At 37.8% G+C, this 17,533-nt stretch overlaps 1 long non-coding RNA gene across 3 annotated transcripts in view; it reads left to right on the forward strand.

The window, feature by feature from the left end:
* The window catches only part of LOC148107331 (uncharacterized), a 30,272-nt gene extending 13,049 nt beyond the window's left edge, over positions 1-17,223 (forward strand). The window contains exons 3-5 of one of the 3 annotated variants that reach the window (XR_015722616.1): positions 191-324; positions 12,298-12,513; positions 16,649-17,223. This is a non-coding gene — a long non-coding RNA (uncharacterized LOC148107331). Of the gene's footprint in view, positions 1-190; positions 325-2,911; positions 2,962-12,297; positions 14,144-16,648 lie in introns of those variants that run through there. The other 2 variants (XR_015722617.1, XR_015722615.1) reach the window with 2 other exon arrangements.
* Positions 17,224-17,533: the final 310 nt, after the last annotated feature.

Genomic DNA, 17,533 nt, shown 5'->3' on the forward strand with positions numbered 1-17,533 from the left:
ATGCTGTGTTTGTAATGGCGGCCAATGGCCAAACTGACTACAGTCCATGGTGCTCATGGAACGAAGTTTAAGAAGTAAATTATAAAATATACAATAGCCAAGTGGCTGCATTGCAATGTAGGAAAAATGGACGCTTGCTCTTGGAAATACAATATGACACAGTAACTGAAGTTTCTCTTTGAATTTCTAGGCTTCATCTGACTACCTACCAGATCTGCCCATCTCAGAAATCTCCGAAGGCCCAGCTGTCTAGTGGTGTCAGCTTATTTCCTCTTCCTTGATTTACTATACTTATTAAGACAATCAAAAATTATTTTAACCAAGGTAAATGAAGCATGCCTTCCTTCCCTTTGACCTTTGATGTGAATGACCTAGCTCCTCCTGACATTCAGTTGTTGCTGTTACATCATTATGAGGCGCAGTGAAGAGTTTAAAGAAACAATAATAAATGACCGTGAAACCCAGTATAAAATAAATAAACAAATGAAATGTTTTTAAAATGAAGAAAGACTCCACAAACTCAAAGTAAATTAACTACAACAGAGAAAGGGAGAGAGGTGGGTAAGGGCCAAATCCTTCTGCCTTGAAGAAAGAGGGATCAAAAATAATTTTGTTGGGGTGCCTGGGTGGCACAGTGGTTAAGCGTCTGCCTTCGGCTCAGGGCGTGATCCCGGCGTTATGGGATCGAGCCCCACATCAGGCTCCTCTGCTATGAGCCTGCCTCTTCCTCTCCCACTCCCCCTGCTTGTGTTCCTTCTCTCGCTGGCTGTCTCTATCTCTGTCAAATAAATAAATAAAATCTTTTAAAAAAATGATTTTGTTCTACAATTGATAGTTTAATATAGTATGAGATATGCTGTTAAGACATTAAGCTAATCTCAAATGGAGTTAAAGATAGAATGCTTACCTGGAAAATCCCTGCTGAAAACAAAGTTGAAATGGATACTCTACTAAAACAGAAGAAAATGAAAAAGCAGAGAGACTGAAATTAAAGCATATAACAAAATGAAAACAAGTTAAACCAAACAGTACATCAACAAGGGATTGGTAGGATGAGCGGCGGAAGGGGGTCGTTTAATAAGAGTGCTGTTTAAAATGCACGGGCGGGTGTAGGGACATCACCAAGCTAGCTTCAGTATTCCAGAGCAAGCAGCCTAAGGAAACTTACCATCCATAAGCCGCAAGGTAATGGGAGCAAACTATGACCAAGAACCCAGAAAATGGATCTAGAAAGAGAGCCTCTGGCAGGCTGTGGCCTTTGGTGGAAAGACTGAACAATCATGAGGCCCAGCAGGGTGAACTAGGATACCTGCTCGACCTTCCTCTCTTCCTCTTCTGCCATCCCTTGTCTAGAGTCTCCACTGATTCACTCGGCAAAAAGCCAGAGGACAAGAAGTCAGTTAATGTGTCCTCGAAAGCACAGAGCAGTGCAAACGGGGGGTGTGTGGGGCTTCTGGGGGAGCAAAACCAAGATACTCAATACCGAATGCACACAACAATGACAGAAATCATCATAACTGGGCATAACATCCTTTGGAAGATTGAGTTTTTTAAAAAATTGCTTCCTCAAGATGTAATTCACATACCATGAAATCCATCCTAAAGTGTCCAATTCTGTACTTTTTAATATAGAGCTTTATAGCACTTCTAATAATTTTTAGACATTTTAATCACCCCAAACAAAATTCCCTGTCTGTTTCCCCCTACCCTCAAACTACGGCAAACACTAATCTTCTTCCTTTCTTTACGGGATTTGCCGATTCTGAACATTTCGTATACTTGAAATCATACAATAGGTGGTCTTTATGTGTCTGGCTTTTAAACTTAGCATGACATTTACAGGGGACATCCATGTCATAGAAAGTGCCATTACTTCATTATTACGGCTAAATAATATTCCACTGGGTGAATTTATGAGTTTGCTTATCCATTCTCCAGTTGATGGATATTTGGTTATTTCTACTCTTTGACTATTATGAATAATGCTGCCATGGATATTCCTGTCCAAGTTTTTATGCGAACATATGTTTTTAATTCTCTTGTGTAAATATGTACAGTGGAGATTGCTAGGTCTTGTGGTATCTCAATGTTTAACCTTTTGAGGAACCACTAAACTGTTTTCCACAGAGGTATTCCATTTTAGGTTCCTGCTAGCAGTGCACAGGGTTTGGCTTTCTCTGCAGCCTGGCTACCGCTTGTGATTATCTGTCTCTTGTAAAACTTTAGCCGTCCTCAGTAGGTCTGAAGGTGTATCTCCGGTGGTTTTGACTTGCATTAATGATGACCATTGTGTGTGTGTGTGTGTGTGTGTGTGTGTGTGTGTGTGTGTGTGTTTTAATGTATTTCTTGGCCACTTACATGTTTTTGAAACATATCTAATCAAGTCTTTTGTCCTTTTCAAAATTGGGTCATCTTTTTATTGTTGCAGGGTTTTTTTTTAAGATTTTATTTATTTATTTATTTGAGAGGGAGTGCGCGAGCGTGTGCGCCGCAAGGCAGAGGGAGAGAGAGAGGGAGAGGGAGAAGTGGACTCTCTGCTGGGGGTGTACCCAATGCAGGGCTCGATCTCACGACCCTGAGATCATGACCTGAGCCTAAATCAAGAGTCAGGTGCTCAACCGACTGAGCCACCCAGGAGCCCCTCAGATATAAATTTTATATTATTTTTTTAATTTCATTTCATTTTTTAAAAGATTTTATTTATTTATCAGAGAGAGAGAGCGCGTGCACACAAGCAGCGGAAATAGCAAGCAGAGGGAGAAGCAGGCTCCCCGCTGAGCAGGGAGCCCGTTGTGGGACTCATCCCAGCAAACCAGTGGAACGGTGCGCCTGCCCACCATATCTTAAAAGTTTATAAAGAGGTCCTAACTGGGCTCAGTTACATATACCATATATGTGTTTTTAACACCAGGTAACTCTTTCAAGGTTATGTCCGTGGAGCAGCCTCTGCGAGCAGGAAAGGTAAGTGGAACCCATGATCCAAGGACAGGGAAGAGGGTGAAGAGCCTCCAAGTGTCTGGGTCCAGTTCACCACTCAACTGGCAGTCCCGTCTTATTTATCACATCCTGCAACAGTACTTTCGATGTTCTATCTAACATCTAATGATCCTAGTCCAAAGTCATGAAAATTCATTCTTATGTTTTATGCTAAGAATTATATAGTTTTATCTCTGTAATTTGAGGTTATGGTCCAATATGAGTTAATTTATGTATATAGTGTGAAATAAGGGTTGCAACTTCATTCTCTTGCCTGTGGATATACAGGTGTCCCAGCACGATTCATTAAGAAGACTTTTCTTCCTTGAATTGTTCTGGCTCTCTTGCCAAAAATGAACTAATGATTAATGTATGGTTTTATTTCCAGACTCTCAATTTTATTCCCTACTACGACACTGTCTTGGTTACTGTAGCTATACAGTAAGTTCTAAAATTTAAAAAAAAAATGTGAATCCTCCATTTTTTTTCAAGGTAGTTCAGCTATTTTCGATTCCTGATTTTCCATATAAATTTGGGGATCAGTTTGTCAATTTCTTGAACAAATTAACAAAACAAAATAAAATAAAAATCAGCTGGGATTTTTGGTAGGGACTGTACTGGCTCTGTGTATCAATTTGGAGAATATTACCATTTTAAGTTTTCCAATCTGAGCATGGGATGTATTTCCAATCATTTATATTGTTTTTGTTTTTGATGATGTTTAGTAATTTTTAGTGTATAAGCCTTGCACTGCTTTAGAAAAATTTATTTCTGAGTATTATATTCATTTTGATGTTATTATAAATGTAATTGTTTTCTTAATTTTATTTTCAGATTATTCATTGCTAGTATAGAGTTGCGATTGATTTTTGTACACTGACTTTGTATCCCCAAACCTTGCTGAATACATTCATTAGTTCTAATCATTTTTCAGAGGATTTCTTAGGATTTTTACATACAAGAGAACACCATCCGCAAATAGAGATATTCATTTCTTTTCCCCAATCAGAATAGCTTTTATTCTTTTTCTTGTCTAATTGCTCTGGCCTTAAAGAAGTGGCAAGAATGGACATCTTGGCTTGTTCCTGATCTTAGGGAAACAGTGTTTGGTCTTCCCTCAATAACTATGGCCTTAGCTGTGGTTTTTCCACAGACAGTCCTTTTAATTGAAGTTTCCTTCTATGTCTAGTTTTTTAAGCATTTTTATCATGACACAGTGTTAAATTTTGTCAAAATATTTGTCCTGCTCCAGTCGAGATAATCGTGTGTGCTTTGTTTGTTATTCTATTGATACAGTGTATTGTGTTCATTGATTTTCATGAAAAAGTAAGAATTACTCAACAGGTGAAGCTGGGCCACGTGGTGTTGCTCCTTGGACTTGAAACCCAATGGAGTCTGGTTGACTAGATTTTGAAAGTGCTTTGGACTAGTCTAGTGAGTCCTATTTTTTTGTGTGTCCCATTTTCTCTCATTTTGAATAAGAATATCTCTAACTCTTATCCTGTGTGCACTCTGCCCTTTTGTATTTTGTCAAAAGATAACATATCTTCAGTTTCCAGACAAATTGTACCTCAGGATAGATTACACCCAGACTTGTTTTAAATGATGAAATTTGGCACTTTTTTTTTTTTTTGAGAGAGAGAGAGAAAGAGAGAGAGATCACGTGTGTGCCATCAGGGGGTGGGCAGCTGGTGGGCAGAAGGAGAGGGAGAGAGAATCTCAAACAGACACCCTGCTGAGTGCAGAGCCTAACACAGGTTTCAACCTCACAACCTTGAGATCATGACCTGAGCTGAAATCAAGTTGAATGATTAGCCAACTGAGCCACCCAGATGCCCCAAAATTTGGCACTTTTGAGATGAGACATAGATGAGATTTTGGACTTTGCAATGATTGCGTAATGGAATGAGACTTTTGGGGCATGTCAAGATGAAGTAAATTTATTTGTAATATTCTAGTTAATAAGGAAAAAATATTAAGTTATAGAGGCCTGGTTAACATGCACTAGAATAAGTTTAACAAGAACTGAGAGAGAAAAGAGAAAGAAGGATGCCTGTACTGGCTGTAGGTAAGAATCCTCTGTTTCAGGGTTGCATTGTGGGTAAGATAATTTCAGAATTTCCAGTGAATACTTTTGGGGCGACAGTGATGGGATAATATCCCGTGCATTAGTACTGCATGTACTTATACTGGGACTTTCGTATGTCCTGTGATTCAATGTAGATAGTTGATGATCCGGTTTTAATTTTTGTTTTCCCGGCTATATTCCTTTGAAAGCCAGGTCCACTTAGCAACCATGAAGCCCAGTTTTATTTGGGTAACTAATGAGGCCTAACCTCTGGGTTGGTGAATTTCAGATTCTTGGTTTTACCTCCAATGTAAATTGTTACACGAGGTTTGAGACAAGAGTTTATTTTTATCAGACTTTTAGATTTGGGGAAAAAATACTGTAAAGGAAAAAGAGTGGGTGGGGTTGGCAAGCTTCTTGAAGCATAACAGTTCTCAAAAAAAAAAACAATTAAAGCACATGCACGCACACACGTGCACACATACATATACACATAAACTCATCCCAAAATACACACATTAAAACACACACACACATACATGATAAAAACAAAAAAGATACAGTGGAGTTTACACTGAGGTCAAAAGTGCTGTACAAGAGGGAATGTGCTGCTGAGGCTTTATATTCCAGAGAGAACAGATTCTATGAGTCTGTGTATGTGTTCACCAGCTAGAAGAAATCTTTAAAAATTCTTTCCTGCATTTGCTGCCTGGGAGTATTTAACCCAATCTCTATGGAACCCCTAGTTTTTAAGAAGTTAGAGTCATTTCTGGAAGTGTGGAGAAGATTGATGGTGGCCAAGTTTGCATTAATTCGAAGTTTCTAGTTCCACAAGTGAAACTGGATCCCTGGGGACTTGGAAATTGCTGTGGGATTTTCAAATAAACAGGCTTTGGAACCACTGATACAAGCTAATTGCTAACAGAAACTTGAGAAACTGGCAGAAAGAGCCATGCCAATGACTGGTGAAAAATATTTGGTTTGAGCAAGATTTTTAATGGCAAAGAATAGAAAGTTTCAGAGACTGGGATGTTCCGCTGACTCAACTTCTTTTGCAGCATCTGGCCTGAGTCCTTATCAGTGGATTCATAGCCATCCTCATGCTCGTTCTGTGCAGGGCTCACCCATGCTTTAAAGTAAGCTTCAAAACTGATGACTTGTTGAATTTAAAATGTTGCTTTAATAAAGAAAAAAAATATTCACATTTACATTGGATGACGGTTTCTGCGGCAGTGATGTGTCATTGACCAGTGAAATAAAGCTTGGAGATTCCTCCAGAGTTGGGCAAGATTCTTGAAAGGGTGATCTATGAGCTCTGTTTGCTTAACATTCTTGAGTTGAATAACAAAACCTAACAGATAATTTGAGTATTCACTATCAGTTGTATTCATTAAGGTTTAGGAGGAAAAATCTGTCACTTTAACTACATTCTGGAAGTTGGATTGAGGAATGACAATTAGATGGGAGATGCTGAGGCAGGCTTGAAGGTCAGAAGTTATGAAGACATATCTCTGACTCTTAAAGTTGGACCTGTTAATGAGTGGGTTGCTGGTGGATGGAGGATGGGTCAGTTGGTCAATGTGGATTAGTGTATTCCTCAGAGCTAGCCAGGGACATGAGATGGGGACAATGACTTTATATTTGAACCCAGTATGAGAGTGGATCATAATATTTTAGGAACAGATATTAGCTATACTATGAAATTAGATGCAACCTAACTAATGGTGGATTGGTTGTAGACAAGGGAAAAGACAATGCTATGTTTTTCATACTGGTGGAGATGGGGGTGATTGATAGGATTGTGTGACAAAATGGAGATAAAAGGAGGAAGGAAAATTTGGGCAAGGAAGGTTATCAGTACAACTTTAAATTGGACTTTAGCGATCATCCAACCCAAGCTATTCTCTTATTAATCAGGAAATAACTAAGGCCTCCAAATCTCAAGTAATCCATAGAATTAGCAGAAAAGATCATCTTAGAACTCAGATTTACTAAAACTGAAGTCTCAGGTAATTCATCTCAAGGATGAAATAACTAGGGTTTTGACTGAATGATCCAAATGGTAAATTGAGATTTGAAGAGTTACTGTAGATCCAGAGAGAAGGACGGAAACTTGGAGGTACATTTGCTCAGTTCCCTGTAAGTATGGGGGTCTAACCGAGAACTCCGTAGAAAGAGGATAGCAATTAGATGATGGTATATGTAGTTGTATATTATGAGCCTCAAGTTAAATGACTTTATAATATGAAATGGGTTTGCTACAGAAGTGGCAATGGAGGAATGCCTGGCTGGCACAGTCAGTTAAGCAGCCAACTCTTGGTTTTGGTTCAGGTTGTTTTTTCAGGGTCATGAGATCAGCCCCACATCAGGCTCTGAGCTCATTGCAGAGTCTGCTTAAGATTCTCTCTCTTTCTCCCTCTACCCCTCCTGCTTGTGCTGTCTCTCTCTCTCTCTTTCTCTCTGTAAAACAAAACAGATCTTTGAAAGGAAAAACAAAAAGAAATGGCAATGTAGAGTGCATGGAGCCATTAACATAGGATAGTTTTTGTCATCAATACCTAACAGTCATTTTGCAGATAAAACAAAGTCAAACAAGGGAAAATATACATTGATACTAGCGATCAAGGTTTGCCTACGATTGCTGGCTTACCCAGAGCTAATAGTTTTTACAAAAATAAGCAATGGTGAGTTTGAATATGGACATAAAGCAAAAAAAATTTTGAAAACGAAGGCCAATAGTGGGGCCAATGTTGCATTACTGGTGGACTTTTCCCAGTACTCTCTGCATAGGTCTACTTCTCTATTTGCTCTTTTTAATTTCTCCCACATCTTCCTCATACTCAATCCCCTTTCCAAAAAGAATTTCTTCAGTTTGATTTAAAAACTATTCGCTCAAGGCACTCCTGCAGACCCCTAAGCCAATAGAACATGGATTTGTTCTCTTTGTTCTTTTAATTATGTGCCATGTAAACAATATAAATGTAGTTAAACCAGCCACACAGTATTCGTGGATCTGATCGTTTCTGGCAGCCAGTGGCTAAACTTCATAATTATCTTCGTAATGTAATATATTTGGGGTTGTCAGTACACAGAGGTCATATTTACTCTAAGGAACATAGACACAAAAGCAAAGCAGCTCTCCTAAGGTCAGGATGTAGAAAATCAGAAATAGATACAAAACCTTTTGTTTCCCGGTTTCATATTTTGGCAGTATCTTTATACATCTGCAGCATTTGAAATGGTCTGGATTACTTGGAAAAGATGTGTCCAAAATGGACTTTCTCCTTCTACGATCTGCTGAATATGGTAGAAAATTGCAAAATAAGATAAGGCATTCTCTTAAGGGGGGGAATACACTATTTATGCTTTATGTGGAAAGATTTACTAGAAATCAGTCTCAACACTGAAAAATCAGTAGTACATATAATATCCTACATTGTAATGCTGTTATCCTGAACATTTTAATGTGATTTACAAAAAAAAGAAAAATGGTTACTCTCAATAAAATGTGGAATATGAAGAATAGATTTATGTAGTGTGAAATACTATGTCAAAAATAAAATTGTCCATATACTTCTCTCTATCTTTATGCTATGATATGATCTAGTTCTTGCTGACATTTGGAACTCAAAGCACTGTGGTTTTACAAGTGGAGACTAAGAAGAAACTTTAATGGTGATTAATGCTGATTCTAAATATATATATATATTTAGACGAATGCAAACGTATTTAATAAGATGATTTAAGATGTTCCAAGAGTCTTGTACAAACCTAAAACAAGCTTTCTTTGAAAAATTGAATTTGCTCCTTTTAAAAAAATGACATCATACAAGATGTGTTTTTAATCAATTATCATTGTAGATAATTCAGAGGGCAAAATGTATGGAAACACAGTGGCGTGATTAACTGGGCGTTGACCTCGCGTCATGGCACTGGTCCAGAGAGGGCTTATTAGTCTGAGCTAGCAGTAAATATGAAACCGAGGGCATCATAAATCACAACAGTAGGATTAATCTGAACGTGGATCAGATACATGGGTAAAACTGAGACATTCCCAGTTAGTCCAAAAACAGCTACATGAAGTCAGTGGAGAGAAAATAATTTTCTTACACTGTCTGCGCACAGTCCTTTTCGTTTTATCTATAATTTTCAGTTGCAGAATTTCAACCGAAGTCCTTAGAGCTAAATAAGAATTTTCTTAATTAAATAAACCAGAAACATGGGCTCTCGGGATTGTTAGTGATACTGGTCAGGGCAAAATCTTGGTGAGGGAGGGATCTATGGACTTTGTTTCTCAAAGTGTTTTGTCTAGTCATACCATTAGAGGCTTGGACAACCAGCATACCTTAAGGCTATCGTTTTAGTTCCATAAACTCATTTAGTTTGTCTGGCTCATCACAGAAATTTTCGTTCTGAGGAAAACACGGTGACCCATGTTTCCCTGTGCCAACCAATTAACTGGCTGAACCATCTTAGACAATAATAGAGAATTGGTTGGGAGAGTTTTCAGCCCTGTGTTGAGTCTCAGGATTTTAAAAAGATCCTTGGGTAATGACATTTTCAAACTTATTTTCTACATTAAGCAGGAGAATTCCAAGAGTTTACTGTGTTTACACAGTAGGATTGGCAGGGAGATGTTTCTTACCTGTCCTGAATATGTTAACTGTGGTTTGCAATGTTTGATAATTGGTCAGGCTCAACATGTTTGAATTTTCATTACCTTGTGATTTCTGGATATAAGTTTATAGTAATATTACTATTTGAAAGAAATGAAAAGAGATAAAACACCAGCAAAGTAATTATTTGGTATGATGGTAAAATAGCAATAATAAAATGGTTTCAGCAAATGCACTTTTTGTCTTTTTTTTTTTTTAATTTTAAGAAAAAACTCAATAAACCCAGCTGGCTAAGGAAACACAGCCATGTCAGTATGCTAAATCAGAAATGTTAGCTAATCAGAAACACACATGAGCTTCATACTCTTCTGGGGGTTTGTATGTAGATATTCTTCTACTTCCACAGATTTATTTTTTCAAGCAGACATACTTACTACATGTAAAAAATATAGTTCCCTCCGTGGTCTGCTTAAAAGCCACCTGCAGTTGTTGCTTTCATATTTTTCGTTGAGACCTACTTGTTCTTGGAGACATTGGTAATATTTTCTGTGGTGTGAGTCATGCTAATGGCTCCTTTCTGTCTGAGAATGAACCAAAGGTGAGATGCCTAATTCCAGAAGGTTCTAGGGGAGCAGAAGAGATGGTGTACATATCTCCTAGCTCAGCCAATTCCAGGAATGTGTATATAAAAAACAACCAGTTCTTGCCATCTGCACCAAAGTCCTCCTCAAGTGCTTTAATTGTCTTGGAGATTCACAGCAGAAACGAAGCATGAATAGAGTGGCTGATGTAAAATTATATTGCACGTGTGATTACTACCCTGGGTTGATGATACACACTTTCTTCAGCCTATATAAGAGAGGGTTAAGTAAACTTAGTAAATTAAAAGATCATATCAAAGGAAGTTAAAAGAGAAAAAAAATCTATTTTTATGATTGGAGAAAATATGAAATTATATAGGGTAGGTGAAACTTTTATGTCATTCAATTTTGTTAGAATATAGCAAGCCAATTAGATAAAATTAAATTTCAAGCCTGATTGATTTTTTAAATATTCATTTTAAGCACTGCATTTGGTGTTTATTATATTATACAGAAAATGCCAAAGAACGTCTGCTGTATCCAGGAATTAAATGAAACCTATACTGTCAATAGTCTAGCTGGGGTTTTGATAAAGTATTATGACATTTCTATATCATGCAGCACCGTAAAATGCTAAACATACACAGAGCATAGGACCATAAGTTTCAAAAAGCGCATACTAGAAGCTAGAGTGTTTTGGCATTTATAACTGGCTAGCACGGGAAGATAATGAGGAGTTTGATACCTTGGAAATCATAACTATGAAATATATACCATAGTTTCCCATCAAGATGGATCATATATCATGCAATATTAGAGGATAATTCAAGTCTGCCATGCAATCTACTTTTCGTTTCAAGTGGAGGGCCATGTAAGCCATAATTTACCCAGGTAGTACTAACGTGGGGAATAATGGCAAATTTAGGGCAACTCATGACAAAAAAAATTCACATAGGAAACACGAAAGATTTGATATCTTCTTGCCTCTCAGTGTTCTCCCCCCACTACTGTTCTTACCCTTCTCCATAAATTGTAAAAATTTTTGTGTTAAGATGGATTCGGGATGGGGGCACCTGAGTGGCACAGCGGTTAAGCGTCTGCCTTCGGCTCAGGGCGTGATCCCGGCGTTATGGGATCGAGCCCCACATCAGGCTCCTCCGCTATGAGCCTGCTTCTTTCTCTCCCACTCCCCCTGCTTGTGTTCCCTCTCTCGCTGGCTGTCTCTATCTCTGTCGAATAAATAAATAAAATCTTTAAAAAAAAAAAAGATGGATTCGGGATGAAATATTAGTATTCCTTGAAAAATATGAAGGGACATATACAATTACTAGGTAATACTTCCTAGATTGTTGTTGGAGATAAAGTGGGATAAGTCATTTAAGTGATAGTTTTTTGTGGTTACCTCAGTCTCCAGGAAGATATGAATTTAAATACTTGTCTACTAAACACCACTTTCCATGTTAAGATAGGTGATGGCTTTTTGCTTATACACCAATTATTTCTTTAGCAAAAATCCCTTTTTGATATCATATAGAAATGGAGTTTGGGTGGCATAGGACCAGTACTTGCAGATTTTGGAAAGAGCTAAATAACTGATACTCCATTTTCCCTTTTCATTTCAATATTTAATGAAATATTACGAGACAGTGGGAAGACAGAAGGAATTTTTAGTGAGAAATAGAATAGTCCTTTGTGATTGGACAAAATGGTGGGAACTCTGTGGCCTCTGCATGTTTCATCACTAATATCGGCTTCACCAGCAGCCACTTGGGCTTTCTCTCTCTTGCCGTTGGATCAAAATATACCTCTGTGAGGGAAATTCAGAGAGGGTATGGCAATATGGACCTGACCTTCATCTCTGCTCTTATTATTTATTTTCAATAATATGAAGCTATCTCTCTGCACTCTAAAATCTAAAGATAGCATATATATATATATATATATAGTATAGACAGTATATATATTATATATAATATATAAAGACAGTAGAGCAGACACAAAAACATGGACTGTATATTTAATATTTATCATTTTTCTTCTTCTTTTTTCTCTTTAGGCTAGAGCTTACATCGCCATCTTCTTCTTCCTAAAAACTAAAGAAAAATCAGTTTGGACCATAGTCAAGAGATTGGGCCTATCTTTTCACATCTGAAGACGAGTAGAATAATGTGAACATTTTAACTCCCTTGTGCTTCAGTCGTACACTTCTTTCATGCTTATAAACATGGTGACAACACTAGCAAGACTCCAGCAAACGGAGATAACACGGAAGGTAATGGGCAAATTCCAGCACAAAGTTCTCAAGTAAAATATTATTTAAGCACACAACACCATCTTTGCAATGGAATGGAATGGCATTTCAGACTTCAAAGCTTAATTCCTCTTATTTTTACATAGGCTTTATTTTCTAAAGAGATAGACAACAGTTGTCACGATGGCTGACATCTCGAATACTATTATTTAATTTCTTTATCATCATTTCCCCCCTTAAAGTCAAGTAATCTTAATTTGTTTCTTATTCTTTTATGTCCTTTTGCCAATTATATAATCATTTCAGATGTTGTACTTGAGTTTCTTATGCCTTCAGAATTGACTTTTTCATCTCATTCGCTCTTTAACATTTTGGACATGAAACAAAAAGTGGTCTGGTATAAACATCACACAAAAATTAAATAGTTTTGTATAACTATTACATAGCACGAACTCACAAGTAAGGCTTCGGTTCAATAGTCTTGCACTTCAACATCAGGGCTTAACCTAGATTTACTTATTTACTTACTTATAAATTCTCTGACTCTTTTCCACAAAGGCATTGCCAGAGTTTACAAAGATAAACATAAAAAAGATTTAAAAAAACAGTCGAGAGAGACAGAGTAAGGGGGTTGCTCAGGCGCTGCTCTAATTAACCCCTGATATATAGAAATATAAATACATGGAATGGACACACCGTAGTTACTAAAGGCAAGTCACGAATTTGGCCTCAAAGCTTTCAGCAGTTAAAGCAAAAAGGGACCTAGTATCAGTTACAAGAATCACAGTGTTTCTAAGACTCAAAAATAAAAACAACAGAGAAAACCATAATTCAGGAAAAAAATACCCCAAACTCCAAATCCGAGAAATTTCTCTCATGGCTTCTCATAAACAAGTATCAAAAAACGTAATAGAAATAATCCTACGGTAAGTATAATGACACATTTTTTTGGGCTGTTCCTTATGGTGTTTTCAATACAGACAACTGGCAAAAAGTTACTGGACAATTTAGTGAAAACCAAAAAGATGGCAAAACATTTTGGTACAATGCCCAGTTCTTTGGTTTGATCCAAAGATAGAGTCAAAATACATGAAAGAATAAATATTTAGCATGCCCATCAAGTGTCCATCCGCAAACATTTCTTCACAGCTCGCATTTTGATAAGGATTAAACAGCAGAGATTGAAATATTTTTACCTGCTTGAAAGAAACGGAAGGCAGTCTTGGGTGCTGGGGATTAAGGGCTGAGTCCTATCCCTCAACACGCAATCCAACGAAAGTAGGGTCTTCATCTGCCTTTCCTACCTGAGAAACAGTAAGACCTAACTTTAAGAGCTCAAAGGAATAAATGAAGTCTCCTTTTCTAGGGACCATCAGCTTCACCAACGTGAAGCTCCAGTGCGCTTGTGTGCAAACTAAATCTATGGTTAGCCTAAGACTTCTTTGAGAGCAATGAACTCAAACTCCAGTAGAAACAGTGTTACTGATGGGAACAAAAAGCAGGCATGGGTACCGATGTTCACCGCAAGATGGGGGTCTCAACAGAAATCGTTGTTTTTAGTATATTTGAGGTCAGCACACCGATTATATTTAGTAACTGTGAAAGTGATGTGAAATGCATGCAATGGACTGCAAATATAGTTTTTGATTTGTATGGCTTTCCACAAAATTAAAAATAAAATGCTACTGCTCATTTGCCAAACACATCAACTCTTTGGGCAAATTCATTTTGGAGGAATCTGGAGAATGTTCCATGGCTTTATTTTTATTTTTTTATTTTTTTTTTTATTTCAAGTTTTTATTTAAATTCTAGTTAGTTAACATATACGGTAAAATTGGTTTCAGGTGTAGAATTTAGTGATTCATCACTTCCATTGCTTCAAGAGGTGCATTTTTAGAGGAAAGAGTAGGCTTCCTCCCACCTCCAATCCCCAAGAGAGAAATGGCAGAGAAGAAAATTCTGGAAAAAAATGGCAGAGTCTATATTCTCAAGGAGAAGGAACTTCTTATTTGCCTCTTAGGTCCCTTTAGGGACAACATGGCAGTTTTGTTCTACTGCTTGTTTTTTTTTTTTTTTTTTTTTTTCCTTTTTCTCCTGTAACCTCTCATCCTCGTAGTACGGAAAGAGTTTAAACAAAAATGACTTTGTTTGGTTCTGCAGAATTAACACGACACTCAGGCATATTTCTAATTGAATGCAGATGTTTTCTAAGCAGAGAAAAGCCTCAGCCTTGTGTGCATAATTCTTACACGGTCTTAATGGGGAGAAGGGAGTTCAAAATTAGCAACTTTCTAAAGCCAACTCTGGCTACGTGCCACAGAGACTTTGCTATTTCTTTTTCTTTCCCTTTTTTTCTTTTTTTCATTTTCCAAGGGCGTGCAGACAGAAGATCTTTGAAAATCTATACAGGGAGGGCCACCATGTTTCCACGAAACTTGAAAAAGGAAGAAAGCAAGCCAAACCAATCAGTGTGGCAGGGCATTTACGGTCTCCCCTGATCTCTGCCCTCAGAAATAAAACTTTTAAAAATTCACCAAAATGTTGATCCCCGAGTGGCAGAGCAGCAAGCTTTGAGGGAATGAGGTCAACTCAAGGGCTCTGTTTTGACTGTCTTGAGACCAAGTTGCTGACATGGACAGACTTGTGAACACCAGATGAAGAAAAAGATGTTCTGTGTTTTTTCAACTCCCTATTTCAACAATTTGCTCTAAAGATGTTACAACCTCATCGTTCCTTCCAGATCCTTGGCCATGTGTGTGTACGTTAGAATTGCAGGTTTTGAGCCCAATTATGTTGTCCTTAAAAAAAAAAAATCACTTTGATTGCTGAGAACGTCACAATTAGGCAGTTTGTGTACAATGTCTGTGCTCCAGAGTCCTGACCACAGGATTGACAAGAGAAGGATGCACAGCTGATGGAAATCCCTGCTTTAGATCGAGGATGTGTGTGTCCTCTTTTCTTCCTTTCCCATTGGTGGAAGATGTCAGGACAATTAAGCCAATTTACAAAATGTAGAATTACATCTCCTGTGAAAATAAATAATCCCCAGAAATGACACATTCATAACTGACAACAAAATGCTTGAGTTGTCAGAGGGATGGCCTAATAATGCTAATGAACTTAAAAAAAAAAAAGGTCAGCTTACACTGGCTTACACCTACGTTTAGATTTAGATGGATATTTACCTTAAAGAAGAGGATTCCTGACTTTCAGCAGCATTGTTACGGCCTCAGTGCAACCCACCTACATGAGAATAATTCTTCTGTTCCTCCGCAGTCATTGAGTTTTTAGTGATTTCAATAATACGTTTTAGAAAAGTTCATCTGCAAGCGTACCTTTACACTAGGTTTTAGTGATCTAGAAAACATTCGCCCACCATGGATGTTGCCTCTATGGAATTATTTTCAAGGATTTGGGTCTATAATCTTTCAGATTCTACTTTAGGTAGAGAAAGCATCCTTTGGCACATGGTTGAGAATCAGGCTTTTAAACAAAGCCGAACATTTTGCGGAGGCAGGAAAGGAAGAAATAGTTATTCCCATTTTTTGCAATTTATGATTGACCTGCCAAGGAAAGCTCTGTCACAGAGCCACAGTAGGTTACAAGTTTGAGAGGCTAGAAGTGGGATCCTCCTTCTAGAGAACTAATTCTTCCCTTGCTCCAAAAATGTAAATGAAAATGGAAAAGTCCTGAGAGCAGGCCTTACTGCGTTTTTTTTAAAAAAAATCTGCTACCCTGTAGGACACTTATTTATAAACTACTTACTTTCTCATGAAACATTCAACATGTGGGCATCTCTGAAGTTGCCTTAATAATAAGACACTATCCTTGTGAGATGAAAGGTTTTAATGGGTTCGGCCTATCTCCACACCCATGAGAAGACTTGGGACTTTCATGATAAATAACTAGTATGCTACCTAAAAGCAAAAATCGTGACATGAAAGCCTAGGAAAAGGACTTGCCGGACACATGAGAAATGTCTTTACAAATACCATCTAACTTGAGCGTTCGTAAAGGTTCAAAGATGTTGTCTATGCCAGGTATCATATCTAGCATGATTTCACTGAGCAAGGGCCAAGATGAGTTGAAAAACAAAAACAAAAACACACCCCAAACACCAGCAAACCAATCTAACCTCAAACCTTTCCTCTTTCAGGGCTTGAAGGAAAAGGGGGAATATTTTTGAAGTATTTTCACATTCAAATAGTGATAGAAAAAGACTCGAATGATCAAGGAAAGCATGTAAAGCCAATGTCAACCGTGAAGCCTGACTCAGGACACTGAATTGAGGGAATAGTTTGGTTCTTCCTCCGTGCAGTACGAAAGAGCTTGGCCAACCCCGAAGCATCCTTCGGAATGGATACCCACACAACAAAAGCCTTCCTCCTGTGCTTTTGAAGTTTTGCCTTAAGCAGTTCCCAATTTCACCTATATTTTGGCTGCTTCTTCTTTGGGTTTCAGTTTCTGTTTATTTCCTGCTCTATTTAGTTACCTCGAGGGCACGTAGCTAATAGCTTTTTGCTGAATAACTTCTGCTTTTAAAGGGAATTTGCAGTGTGCTGTTCTCAGCTTATCCCCTAACTGATTGTTTTTAATGAATGGGTCTGCTTGTTTGACTAAGGATTTCTGACCTTTAAGACTGTTAGTATTTTCTAGGTGATATTTACTCTGTTGATCTCTTGCTTTCATTGTTTCTTTGCGCTCTTTGTGTGTAGTTTCTATGTTTAAACTAGTGATTTCATGTGTTTTGAAACTAAACACTTAATCTCCTTTGGTTTGTATACTTTCGAGTCTGTGCCTATGGAAGCACTCCCCCAATGCATTAGAGATGTTGAAATCCTGGTTTCAGATAAATTCTAGTGCTTCTTGCCAGGGGGAGAAGAGAGCCACTTGATGTGGCTTGACAACACTGGTTTATTTTCTGTTTGATCTTGGTTTATTATATCTAATAATTTCAGACACTTGCTGGGAACAGAGGAAAGGAAAAACAATCCTACAAGATCTTCACCCTATGGATTATTTTTTACTTTCTGGGAATGAT

Source organism: Ursus americanus, chromosome 32, assembly GCF_024610735.1.
Source record: "Ursus americanus isolate L20-20 chromosome 32, mUrsAme1.1.p, whole genome shotgun sequence".
Classification (NCBI taxonomy): domain Eukaryota; kingdom Metazoa; phylum Chordata; class Mammalia; order Carnivora; family Ursidae; genus Ursus; species Ursus americanus.